This window comes from Ascidiella aspersa, chromosome 2, assembly GCF_963924565.1.
Source record: "Ascidiella aspersa chromosome 2, kaAscAspe10.2, whole genome shotgun sequence".
NCBI lineage: Eukaryota > Metazoa > Chordata > Ascidiacea > Phlebobranchia > Ascidiidae > Ascidiella > Ascidiella aspersa.
Genome location: NC_139448.1, coordinates 6,162,510 through 6,177,382, shown reverse-complemented (window position 1 = coordinate 6,177,382; position 14,873 = coordinate 6,162,510).

The following is a 14,873-nucleotide window of genomic DNA, read 5'->3' as shown; positions in this document are numbered from 1 at the left end:
TCAAGTCAAGACAATTAAAAACAGTGACTTAAGTGCACTTAAGTCAAGTCATTGACTTAAGTCATTACAACACGGGTAACTGGCGTACTAAAATTAACATACAAAATGGGCCTTTAAATTGATTTTACTCACTGCATTTTGGAACAACGTATATTTCCACTATAAATGAAAAAACAGCTCCTCTGGTAATTGTAATCCGCCTTCGTCAGGGTGAATGACACTGAACGATTTTTTTTTCTATTTTTTTCCTTGGTTGGTTTTCCGTTTAATGTACGATGGTTCAGTGTCATTCACCCGGCTTGCATAGGTTGCCAAAACGATCGTCAAGAATTAAAATTACCAGAGGAGCTGTTTTTTTAATTATGTTACAATGCCTGGTAGCCACAGTTTGGATATTTCAACTAGTGGACCAAGCTACAGGAGAAAATGAATACGAGCTACCAACGCAACATGAATCGACGACAGTGCGACTTCAAACGTCGCAGCAAGACGACGCCAAATATCAGGGCCTAAACAGACCAAGAATGGCAACATCGGATACCGGTAGGTTCCAGTAAGCCAGTTTGTATGCACCTTTCGCGGCACATTAGATTAAGGTTCAATCCGGATTAAAAAGTAATCCGTTCCAGTGTCGTAATTATATGGCGGGAAAGTCAAGACAGCTTGAGTGTACAAAATGCGCAGATATGCATTATTACGTAATATTCCAGTAAACTTATGACGCACAACCAATATTTCGGCTTCGACTATTCCTTGCGTTAGCAATCTATTGCATAGTGCTTCAGTTTGCCCGGCACACAGAATGTAAGTGCAGGAAAGTTAAGCTTATGTGAGCTGGTCAACGCTATATACAAGGCAGAGTGGACAAAAGAAGGGAAAGATGTACCAAACATGACTAATAAAAACTGTATGTGACGCTGGACTAGAATCCTAACACAGCATTGAGACAAATATTAAAAAAATATACAATATTTAGACGAGGGAGGGCCAAGTATAACTTTTTAAACCAACCCAAACCCGCATCTTAACCCAAATAATGTTCGATGTCGTGGATTCTAGACCAGCGCCTTCATTTTCCTTACGATAAAAATAAGACTAACTACGACACTAGATACACACTTTAGCAGCCTAACCAGTGGAAAATTTGCTGTTCTCTCTTGTCAAACACTAGCAAACATACGTTTGACTTCAGAAATACTCTACTTCACATTTTGCTGTCGTAACCGTTAAAAATAATTAAACTTCTCGCTCGATTTCGGCCGTCAGCAAAACAAACATATTAAGCGGCGAACGGATTGAAAACCACTCCTTTTGGCGAATTAAGAAACGAGAGAACTTAATCCATTCCAACGGTAAAATAAGAGAGAATAGATTAACGAAATGGATTCGAATCCGGCTAAAACGTGCAATGTGCATATAAACGGTCTTAGTATGGTAAACAAGTCATTCTTTTTTCATGCCGGGTCATTAGTTGTTAATGACAATTCCAAGCAAAGTCAGTATTAACAATTGCTCTAAATTCATATGACGCTTCACAAACCCACAAGCTTCGGCATATAATAAACCTTAACACATCACGTTTTTATTGAAATGTCCGAAATCATTAACTGTAGTGGCTTTATTTATAAATTTTGATCGGAACTGCTTTTGTAGCCAATTTCTTTTAAATAACTCTATTGAAAAATAATCTGTTTTTCGCACAATATATTATATTATACTATTGAACTAGCCTATATAGGCCTTTAGAACCAGTCGTTTAGAAAAGTCTTGGTTACAAGCGGTTTAATTCAATTACTGTTAATAAACGCCACAAATTAGAACTTAACCATAAAGTACCACTTTTAGAAAAGCCGGAACCCACGGAAAGGGAAATTGTGAACAACCCACTTTACGGGGAAACGGCCCTTTCTTCCGAGAAGCAAAACGTTGCCAACATTCTGTACGATTCATCCCACCAAGCACAGCAATCAAAGCCTGAAGAGTTGTATTCACAAGTTAAAAAAGGCTAGAAAGCTTATTTTTGTGGGGCCTGACATACTCTCCCTCCATCGTTGGATTTTAATGTTTTTAGATATAACGTTAGGTTTCTAGCTTTAGGAAAATGTCACGTACAAAGATCAACAGAAATGCATTTAAAAAATAAAACATCAACTGCTTAAACACTTTAGTTTTTCCTGGCAAATCTCCCATTGTTGTGAACTTACACCTATCCCGATGTTTGTTAAGATTCTCAATTGTGAACTGTTTCAAAATCGCTGTGTTCGAAAACATATTTTTACAACCCGAGTCTTAATGTTTTTGTGTTTCATTTTGGTAAAACTGTCCTATACCACCCGTACATAAAATTGAATTTCTGATTTTTGTGTAATACTTATATATTTTTCGAGTTATATTTTGTTAAATGTCGTTCCTTATCCCTGCATACCTTGAAGTTTAAATGAATTGTGGTTGAACTATTGTTGTTTGGCAAGTGAACAAAAATGCATAGCAAAACTCGTCCGTTCAAAACAGGATTTTCAACGAGATTTAACTATATGTTATTACAATTGTAAATGCTAATTTATTTGTTTGGACGCTGTATAACCACAAACCAACAATAATACTATTTAAACCTGATTAAGTTATGGTTACATGACTATGGCTCGCAAGCGATACCACCTTTAGTATGCTCGAGATCTAGGGTGGCGTCTACACCAAAAAAAAACACTTTAATTCCTAATATCAAGTCATTAGGCGGGTCATTCTTCATCTATTACTGAATTTATAAGGACAACAACATGACGAATATACATTCCCTCCCATAGGAGACCATTCCTTATGTTATAAACAACGCAATTATTCTGCTAACCCGGCATGTAAGCCACAAGAAGTTCCGCCTACTAACGCAACACAACAGCAGAGTATAAACCAGGAAGTTGTATAGAAAAATTAAAACCTGTGAAATTGTGATAACCCCATTATCGATATTTTAATTTGTCAAACGCTGTACGAAACTATTTATTTCTCAGGTTCGCGCTGTGTTCTGGATAAACGTAAAATTGAGTGCAATGTCGATACGCGCAAAGTCAAAGGAATAAAACATATTCAAGGCTCGTATATTTAAGTATGCCGTGTAGTATTATTTATTAAACGATACTGTTTTGATGTAAACTGTAAGGATACACTTGTAAAAGACTATTCAGGTACATCAGTAGGTGAACATTTTAGTGTTTCCTATTATTATTCTTAAGCACATAAGTGGCGTCTAATGAAAGACACACACATATGCGTTTAATAACATCTGTGATCTAGCTCCTCGGAAACTGCTTTATGACCAACGATTACGGCTTCCGCAATAATAGTTCACCGAAAAGCCATCGCAGACTCGCCGAATCTGTCCATCTATGATGCAAGCAGAGCATGCCAGAAAAACAACTGGCCTGCAGTGAGGTTCGAACCCACGACCTTCGGTCAAGCCGGGACCGTCGCTCTACCAAGTTCGAACCTCACTGCAGGCCAGTTGTTTTTCTGGCTTGCTCTGCTTGCATCATAGATCGAGTAGTATCGTACATTCCTATAGTTGTGGTATACGGAACAGAAACTTGATTTGTACCAATAAATATATAAATAAAAGTGTATGCTGGAACAGATAATCACAACTTGGCAAAGCCAAAACTAAAACGACATTACAACTACACGGAACACCTAAGCAAACAACGTGGTCCACTGAATATGAAGCGCAGATTTAGCCGACGTTACTTTTCATTTTGCTTTCTTATATAAAAATGTTAGATGTTCAGGCCTGAACTTTTCTAAAATCATATGATCTGTTCGACTTTTGTTCCGCGTTGGAATTTCTCGCGTTATTTGATGCCAAATAGATTTTCTGTGTAGATCAAGTAAACACGTTCAAAGATAAACATAGGAGCAGGTGACCTAGGGCAAAACATAGACATATAAACACAGGAGCAACATGAAAAAAGTAAATCTCCATCGTAACTGTTTGGTTACCATTAACAAAATCGTCAAAAAATATTATAATTGTGACAAACAATTCAGTTAGGTCATGCTGATGTTTTGTATATCGCGTTTCATCACAAACGTAAAGAAGTTTGAAGAGGCGGTTTCTTTAAGGAAAGCTATGACTCTAAAGCAATAAGATAAATGTAACTACAGTATAAGAGGTTATCATAAGGTTGCTATAAACCTTATAGTCGTACGAGTCGCATTATAGTGCTCTTTCAGTTTACATAGTTTATCAGTTTGCAACACAGTAATATAAGATGCATAGGCTTCTGAGTGTGATAGTTGTTTTGGCATTTATTCGTGGTGCTTTCGCCATTTGGCATCATTTGGACAACCTTGAATACCACATCGAAAGCACCAACAAAAAAACTTTAAACCAATCTTTAGCAGCTTGTGTTGAATTGAATGGAACTCTTGCAAAAGTCAACTCGTCGAAGATTCAAACGTTTTTAGCAAAACAACTGCAAAATATTACAGATAATGTTTACCAACAGTTTTATGCAGGAGCGCGGGTTGTGACGTAGTGTAACTTCTCCTGTATCTTTAGCTACAAACAAATATTATATCGGATTAATAAGAGCAACCGACAACAATTTCACATGGCTGGACGGTTCGGTGTTAAATTACACAAATTGGAGACCTGGAGAGCCGAACGACTTTTGGCCGGATGAGGATTGTGCAGAAATAGAGACAAGTGGCCAGGAGTATCCTTGGAATGACGTACGATGCGACAACAAGAAAACCTACATTTGTCAGAGACCAAGTGGTGAGAATATTTCATTTCCAGCGTTACTTTCCTACATGAAGCTAAATTTGTTTTTTTGTTTTCCTGAACGAAATCAAAATTGAATGATGGTCAAAACAATTTGTGAGGGTAATTGCTTCGATATAGTTGTACATAAAACATGTCAGAATTCGCTCGAAGGTAATAGGTTATATCGTGTAATACAAGTACCACGTAAAATACAGCTGCCATATTGCAAAGAAGTTATACGTTCACACTAAGCGCAAAAAATAAACTTACTAGATGAACCATCATCAGATGCATATATAAGACGTTCTAGGTTGAAAAACTTACATAAAAATTGGGCCGTATAGAATTTTTATCGAGTTTATTTTTGCAAAATTCGTAAGTCTCATAGGAATGTTGTATTCTCTATAGGTGCATATATTTAATAAACACTGACAATATATAAACTGTTGCTACCAGGCATAGTAATATAAATCAAAAAACAGATGCTCCGGTAATTTTAATTCCATTAAAAATAAAACCCCAAAACAAATTAAAACAATGACAATGTTCAAAAATCAGTTTTAAGAAACAACTACCCTATACTATAAGCTAAACGTTCTTTGTATAAAATTAGCATGTACATTAGTTGTTCGCGTTGACGTAAATCCAATCAACATTTTGTGTTTAGATAAACTTACAACGACAAGTAGCGTGATGCAAACGAGCTTGGTCACTTCGTCACCATTTACTTCAGTTACAACCAACGCAAAACAAACGACCACGGTTTTCAAAGCTCACACGACTGCACCAACTACTTCAAGATCCATCTTTGTATCAGGTAAGACAATTATGCTTCATGTGATGTTGCCAAAACAGATTGGAAAATAAATGAACTGTTTTAGCTTTTTTCGTAGATTTATTTTTTACTTCCGGAGATATCAAACAGTGAATTTGCCAACTGACAAAATATATAGGCCAATTAAAGGAATAAAAATGCATTAGTTGTACATTAAGCATGACAGAATTTGCGCAAAGCTTTTGTGTCATACTGTGTATTTCGATGGTCACATAAAACACAGCTGCCATATTGCGAAGACGTTATAGGTTCGGGTTAACCACTAAAATTACATTGATCAACGAAGCTCAGTGGCTTACTAGGTCGCATAAAAAATGTGCAACAAAAATACATTCTAAAAGCGCGTAGAAGTTTCATGTAGTTAATTTTGGCAAATGTGTTTGTCTTATAGGGCCTTTATACTCAACACTGTTAAAAATACAATTCCTAATACGAGTTAAACGTGTTTATATATAATTCGAGTGTAATTGCGTCGCGTTAACATAAAGCCAAATCAACATTGTCTCTCCAGATAACGTTACAGCAATACAAACAACCAACGGGAAGTTCGTTTCCGTTTCCAAAGCTAAGACCGCGGGTCCAACTGCTTTGGAATCCACCACTATATCAGGTAAGACAAATCTGCTTCTTCTGATTTTGTTGAATAGATTAAAAAAGATGGAATGTGTGAAAATTTGGATTCCATTTATAACTCCGTGATGAGAAGAACATCACAATCGGGATAAAGCACAGTTCCGAATAAGACTAAAATAGAAGTGATATACCTGTAAAATAGTCTAACCCATTTTTTAACCCGATCCATTACCCACCAAAAAACCCAATCAGGGCCAAAAATCCGGTGCCAAAATAGATTCTTATACAAGTAATAATAAAGATAATATGTTTCACTTTTATGCAACGCGCGTTAATATCCTAGCACTAGAAAACTTAAAAGAAAAAGTTAGAAGTAGAATTACCAAGGTCTTGCAATATTGAACGACTGTGACAAGGAATAAGAAGTAAATATTGCAAATTAAATAGACAACCTATTCGCATTTAAACTATTGACTATATACATTTCGCGACGCGGTTTAGAGCTTTAGTTTTTGCGCACTGAGGACGCCAGGGCAAAGTCAATCTATTAAAATTAAATTACTTCCGCGCATTCGAAACATGCCGCTAAGAAAACTTCAATGCTCCACGACTCTGTATAATTGGCCACGCGGCAAAGCTACAAAAGCATATACAGTCTGTGGTGAAACTCTAAGTTAAGGTTTCAGGCAAATTGCAAAGGTTGGTTGACAAAATAAGCGACACTTAAGTCAAAATAAATCGAGATCCAAGATGTCCGATGCATCACCTTCGTGGGTAGAAAGGTTAAACACGATCGCAGTGCCAAACCAAGCAACTGAAACGGTTAACGTAATATTTTACGCGTATTCCGAAAACAAGGCATCTAAACACAGTTTTTATGTCTATTAAAACAGAAACACAAATTTTGAATACAAAGACCCAACTATACGTAATTTTCGCGAAACAATATATGTTTAGGCATTATAACGTTTTTATTAATTTTAGCTTTATAAAGATTTTTTTAGATTAACGTGCTCCAGGGTAAGCTGCTCTGTTTAACTAAACTTATGATACTTATCTACTTATATCAAACAAACGCTTGTTATAAAGTATTATATTTATTACAGGCGATCAAATATCAAATTCATACAAGGACGGTATATAACCTAATCCACAACTATAAGTATAGTTCGTTACCCATCAGAGTTTAACATTGGCAGAAGAATGTTTAGAATCAAGTGTTGTTCAGATTAAAATAACTATTCCCTTGTTCACAGCTCAAAACAGGCCTGTTAAAAAGGATTGTGGTCCACTCCTCATCATAGTGATAATCGTCCTTGCAATTCTCTTATCGGCATCTGTTTGCGTCAATGTTGTTCAGCTTTGTCGCCAGAAAAGGCAAGTAAATATTCAACCATATTAAAACTGTTACGAAGTTCGCCCATCGTCAAAATTTCGTACACTGGGTTTTGTTGTGGTCCTTGATACTATAGTGCTCTACATCATGCACGGCGCTTGCATTATGCACACGTTTATATTTTGCTAGCGTCCAAAAGGCGCCGTAATTATTGGTTTACGCTGGAATTGTGATTGCATTCTGCGGGTTTTTTATTTCTTGGTACAGCATAACTTCGACGCCCATGAGCAATTAGCCTTGAAAAAAATAAGAATTGTTGAGGCTATACAATGTGTGGGAATTCAAAATACAAAATGTGTGAGAACTCAATATAAACCATACAACTATATATGTGTTTAAAACGATCTTAACGATTGCTTATAATTTACTTTCTTCAATATGTTCACTCATAATGACCAAAAAAAAGATTTACACATTTTTTGATATTTCAGTATCGTTGTCCATTTAACACACTGGAGCTGGTAGAATAAAATCAGTTTCTTTTTAAGCGTTATAACTTAAACTGCACTTTACTAACTGAACAGTATCAGTAAATTAAATAACATGCTTAATACGTAAATCAATTTAAAATAAACCAAAGTTTATTTTGCTTTTCGAATACTACGCATTTATATACCGTAGTTTATCCTGTAACAAAGGAATCAATAGCCTGTCTATTTACCAACGTTAAATAAGTCCTTTATTTTTAGATTACCAAATAAGAAGTCTGAAGTGGTTATGGAAAGTGCCTACGAAGTTCCCATGGCAAGCACATCTCGTCAGAAACATGTCTACGTTACCAACAAAAGTAAAACACGCAACCTAAAATTATCTTTATTAAACAAATTGAATATATTTATTGTATAATACGCTAAGGCCCAAAAGAGTGTTCTGATAAAGAAGACGAAGAAAACGGTTACGTGAATCCCAACCCCGTGTTTCCGGTCCAGGGAAATGAGGAAACAGACATAGGATACGTCGAGTTCAAGTCGCCAGATCAATCATGCTAATCAGCTTAAGCAAAGTAATTACCAATAAAATACACAGTCTGTTAATAATTTCTCGGTATGGAAATGATTTACATGATATGAGATTCAACGTTCCCAACTGAAACAGTTTTATATTTATTTAGATAACTGCTATGATCGCAGCTTGAGTAAAGTGTTAATGTAATGCATTCTGAACTGTTTTGTTACATCTCTATCATTACTGTTTGGTTAATATTAATCTTTCTTCAAATTTCAAGTCTTGTTTTAATTTGATGTTTTGTGTTGTTTTTGTGATTTGTTACAAATGAAAAGTTCAATTTAGAGTTCCACACAATGTTAGCCAACACAAATTGTTTTTGGTTTTACTTAGGAGTCGGTTTATTTTGATTTATAATAACATTTCGCTGAATTCTAGTAAAACGTTTTCAGTAGCCTTTAATCAAAACAATTGTTTCGACTATCATCAAAACGTGTAGAAGGCACAGTATTTGATGTAGGCTTAATCTTATATTTTTGAGACTAAATATTCGCGTCTAATGTGGCATTTTAACAACCATTGAAAACTTGTGCCTCCATCATTGTTAAGTAAGTGTGTATTTTTCTAAATGTGTGTTTTTGCGGGCCGTTTTAAGAAATAATATCACACCAAGGGTGTTTTACCATGGCATAATACGACATGTAAACTCAATTTTTCGCCCTTGTATATTGGCGCATGAGTTCAGTAACGAAGAGCTGGTGTTTATAAGTTGAGTTGTTTTATGATGTAACTTATGACGTCACAACTTTAATTTAAAATGATCGCGGCCCATCGAAATATTGAAAGTGGCAATGCGCAACTTATGCTAAAAGCTTGGCCGTTCCTGACATAGCCTATATTGATTTGTTTACGTCACTTATACTTAACATTACAAATTTCTCGAAAACATCAAAGCACCTTGTGATTTTTAAAAAGAACTCAAAGTGTATTATGTGAGCAATATTGAATTGTTTTTGTCGAGTACGAAACAACTTGGTATACTTGGAGGAAATTTGCGATACATTTGTGCAACACTTTACGAAAATCTCGTGCATGAGCTACGGTCGTCTTATAATCTAAGACTTACGAAGCAACCTTGCAATTTAAAAAAGCCAGCAACGAACAAAGTCGTAAACAAGACTGTGAACTACAGGAAGCCATTTATCACGCGGTGTTGATGTAAAAAGCATTTTAAACGTTTAAGCTCTTTACGGAAATACAGAACAACCACGTTTAAGATGTGTACAATAGAATAGTTCAAAATAATCAAGAATAAATAAACACTCCTATGTTTTAAAATATTCACATTTAAAGATCGTTGCGGCAAAATGAGATGCGCTTTCCCGCCCAAACGAATTGAATTCCTCGAAGTTAGTCATATATGTGTGGATTTTAAACTTAGAAAATTCTTTAGCTATAATCCATAACATATTCGCAAAAGGTTGGCTTTATAGGCATGAAATGCTAAAGGTTTACTTTTAGGTATAAAAAACAAGCAATACTTTAAAACTTAAATTACCTAGTTGTGTTGCAGGGTCTTAAATTAACCATCTTGCATTATTGCATTATTACACACATTTTGCAATTATGTTACAAGGTTATGCAAAGGCGCAACGCAATATTGAGTTTTATAGAGCATAACATACATGTATCAAAATCAATAAAAAGTCGCGCTTTTTTTGCTTTACTGAATATATAGCAGTTGTAAAAGTATGGCGGAATGGCGTCCCGCTTTAACACAAATATTATTTATTTTGTCATGATTAATGCTGTGTATTGGCTTTCAATACGTGATTTCAGTTAATTTACTCTGTTATTAAGAACGCGTATATAATGCAACTTTAGGCGCGATGTAGGCTTGTTGCCGTTTGCCATACCGCCTCTTAAATAACCTACCAGATAATGACGCAGCTTGCAAAAGTGTCGGAGAGCCCACGGTATGATGGTTTGTTTCATTTCGGATAACCACGCGTATTCACAATAGATCGTGCTTATTGCCGGTCGTATGTATTTAAATGTCTGGCTCAACTGCAGCAGTCTTTTATCAGCTAGAATTGAACTGACAAACAGTCACCTTGGGAAACACCATTTCATCTAGCATATGTGTATACGGGCGCCATAATAAAGAGATATGGAAAGCAGTAAAGAGTAGAAAATACTTGACTCAAGTCAAAGTCCGCCATGAATGTAAGGTTATATTTTGCAAATATGTTTATTAGTTTTTCGTTGTTAGTAGTGCTTAAGTTACGAAGTAGTCGGTAAATCAATCTTCAATCCAATCACTGGAACAAAAATCGGCCTAAGTAATAATTTTTGTTTTCAGATTAGTTTAGAATATTTAAAAATTGATTCACGATAATGCGAATCGCTTCATTACTAGTTGCGTGTTATCTTCTGACTGCAGCAAGAGCTGTTACTTGGCACCAGTTAAACGATAAGGAATACTATATTGCTGCAAGCGAGTCAACAAATTTTAATGGAGCACTTATCGCTTGTGGTAAGCTCAACGCGAATTTGGCAAAAGTCAACTCTTCAACGATTCAGAATTTTGTGACTAATTTTACAGGTTTGTGACAAAACCTTCCACTTAGTTGTAGTTTTACATCACTTGTGGCGTTAACCAATGTATGTCTCCAGTTACACATAAGGGATTTTACATCGGTTTGAAGCGGATTGAAAGTGGTGGTGAATTCCGGTGGCTGGAATGAGCAGCTTTGGTGTATAATGGTTCATGGGGATCTCAGCAACCTGACAACGGAGGAAATACTCATGTAAATGAGATATGCGTCACCATGGGTATTTCCTGGAGTGACAATTTACTTTGGTATGACATTCCTTGCGGCACCTCAACTTTCGGATACATCTGCCAGAGAACTATTGGTGAGTAAATATATCCTATCGGTTTTGTAAATAAAACAAAAAAACAGAAACCGAGCAGCTCAATTGAAAAATGATACCAATCATTTATAAGATATTAAATAGATCAGAATAGCTAAAACAAATGCGATAAGGATTAGGGATTTCTGTTTAAGGGTGCCCTTAAAATTTTCGGACAAACGTCACCAAGTTACGTCCAGCTAATATTTTTATTTTTGTATTTTTAAGTTTTACTTAAAACATTATAACCATATATAATGTGCAAAAATTAAAATAACTTGATTAAGCAAGAAAAATTGCAATTTTGTAAAAGTTCACTATAGGCGTTTAAAGGAACGCTATAGCTATATTGTGCTGAAGAAAATGTGTAACAAAACTGCTTTCAAAAAACGCGTCGAACTTGTAGTTTATTGAGTTTAGGTAGGCCAGCATTGTACTTCAAACAGGACCGTTATACAAGCGATTTTTTGCCATATTTAATAAAAACAGTAAACCTTATCGTACATTGCAAAAATTCAAGTCAACAGACAACCACAAAACGAGTTAATATAAGATACTCGTTAAGTTGCTTTAGTCTTAAAATGAAGCCATAACAAATATTTCACTTCTAGATCTTGTTAATACAAGTAGTGTGATGCAAACGAGCTCTGTCACTTCCTCACCATTCATTTCAGTTACAACCAACGCAAAACAAACGACCACCGTTTCCAAAGCTAACACCACTGCACCAACTACCTCGGAATCCATCTTTGTATCAGGTAAGAGAATTATACTTCATGTGATATTGCCAAACATATTTGAAAAGAAATAATCTGTTTTAGCTTTTTTCGTAGATTTATTTTTTACTTCCGGAGATATCAAACAGTGAATTTGCCAACTGATAAAATATATAGGCCAATTAAAGGGATAAAAATGCATTAGTTTTTCATTGAGCATGTCAGAATTGACGTCAATCCAATCAACATTTTCGGTTTAGATAAGGTTACAGCGACAAGTAGCGTGATACAAACGAGGTCTGTCACTTCATCACCATTCACTTCAGTTATAACCAACGCAAAACAAACGACCACATTGGATTCCGTTTCCTCTGCCAAAGCTAACACCGTGGCTCCAACTACTTTCACCACTGTATCAGGTAAGTTGGTTCTGACTCAAGTGATTTTGCAATGGTTTTACATTGGTAAAAAAAAAATTTATAGAGCCAAAATTTACGCAAAGTAAAAATATATAATAAACCACTTATATAGGAATAAAGTTGTTTATGATTTTTCATGCACAGATCCCAATATAAATAATGAAAACCATAACGTTATGATTTTATGAACTATCAATTTTCACAATGCGAAAACCAGAAACCCGGAAAACTAACACAACTATTGGGTCGGGCTACGGTTTTGTCAAATATACCGGCAACCAGATAGGGTGGGTTTTAACACTTTGAAACGTGAGTTATAACTTCGTGTTTAAGTTAGGGAGTTATTTTTAGACGCAGTATTAGGTTTTGTTCTTCGCCCTGGGGAAGCCCAACTAATTAACTTTAAGCACTTCCACGCATCCCGTAACCGGTGTGTCGTGGCAAACTGCTATGCCCCTAAACCATGTCAGGTCAGGTATAACGCGATGTTTCTCGATGTGCTTCACTTTTTTTCAAATGTAACTTTTGACAAAAAACAACTTTCCTTTATATTTCAACCTCGTTTAAAACCTAAGTAAGGTTCAATCGCCAAATTTAAATGTTAAAATAGTTTATTTAACTCGTACAACTACCAGGAGTATAAATATACAGTAATTGTGGACTTTACACAAAAGTTTGAAGGAAGATAATTATCCATACTCTTAAACCCATGAAGTAAATGTATTACAGTGAATGTTAAAAATGATCTTAAAAAAATAATTGTTAAAAACAGTATCTACCAAAAAAATAAATTAGGCAAAAAAAGTACAAAACCCTATTATCAAATTTCAATTTTTGAAATATACTGTTTAAAGCCTTCAATGTTCTCATATCCGCTACTTCACGGGGTGCACTTTGAGCACCTCAACCGTCTTAAGATATTTTCAGAAGAACCCGTAAAACCAGAAATATATTTGCTTATGTTGCTTATTGTCGATCGTCAAATATTTCGGAGGTGTGCCGCCGAATTTGTTCAGGCTCTGTTGGTGTATCGTGAGTAAAAAAGGTTGCGGAGAACGGACCTAAACATGTTGCCGCCAATACACTTTAATGCGCCACGACCAAAAATAGTGCGACGCAATACGCAAAAAGCGGTTTTAGAATAGCCATACTGATAGAATGCTGGCAAAATAGGAATATCTTAGTGTACCGGGATTCTATAAAAGGAGGTAAAATTGGTCATACCCTCCTCAAGACGTTTTTTACTTAAGGGTGTTTGTAGAAAATAAAATTTACCTAGAAAACTACACTTAACTAATGCTCTATTCACAGCTCAAAACAGGCCTGTTAAAACGGAATCTGCCCACGGTCTCACCATAGCGGTAGTCGTTCTTGTTCTTCTCTTGTTGGCATCCGTTGGCATAAATATTTTTCACCTACGTCACCAGATAAGGCAAGTAAAGACATACAACCGAATAAAAACTGTTGCTCGAGATGGGTGAGAACGTTTTAATATAAACAAAACAACTGTTTAGACTTTCACTTTCGCCAATAAGCGCAAGTATGGCCGACCGAAACGTGTTATGATTATTATGTTTAACGTGTTTTGAGTATTTATAGAAATTCAATACGGTGGTGCTCATAAAATTATTACGTTTTAAAGTCGTAAATTTTATAAAATTAACCTAATTTGCCGTTCACATAAACAAAAGGTTTGTGTGACTTTGTAAATATAATTAACATCAGCATTTATACGCCGTATTTTATTCTTTAACACAAACCAATAGCTTGCCCATTTACCCAGAGTTAAAAAGTCCCTACATTTCTAGATGCCCAAAAAAAGACTCTGAAGTGGTTGTGGAAAGTGCCTACCAAGTTCCCATAGCAAGCACATCTCACACAAAGCATGTCTACGTTAACACCAATTTTAAACGTAATGCTGCGTGCACTAAGCCTAGTCCTTCTTTTAGTTTTGGCACCAAAAGGAACGGATATGAAATCAGTCGAATAGACTAGATTCTATGCCAAGAAATGAACCGAGAAATGGAGGATTATTACGCGATTCTAGAGTGAAAAATGTTTCTATTTTCAGTCCAAAATACCACCGGAAATTCGCAAACTCCTCTTGTGACTCCTTAAAATGTGCGAAACTTTGCTTGTTAGCTTATTTAAATACTGTTAAATAAATCTAGGAATAACTCGAAGGGAATAGCTGTTGAAATTTCACACTTCGCTGAATGCAACACTTATAATAAAAAAAACTAATAAAAGATGTAACGAAAGTATATCGACAAATCTAGGAATTGTTACACATAAATTAAGCAGGTTAAGAAGT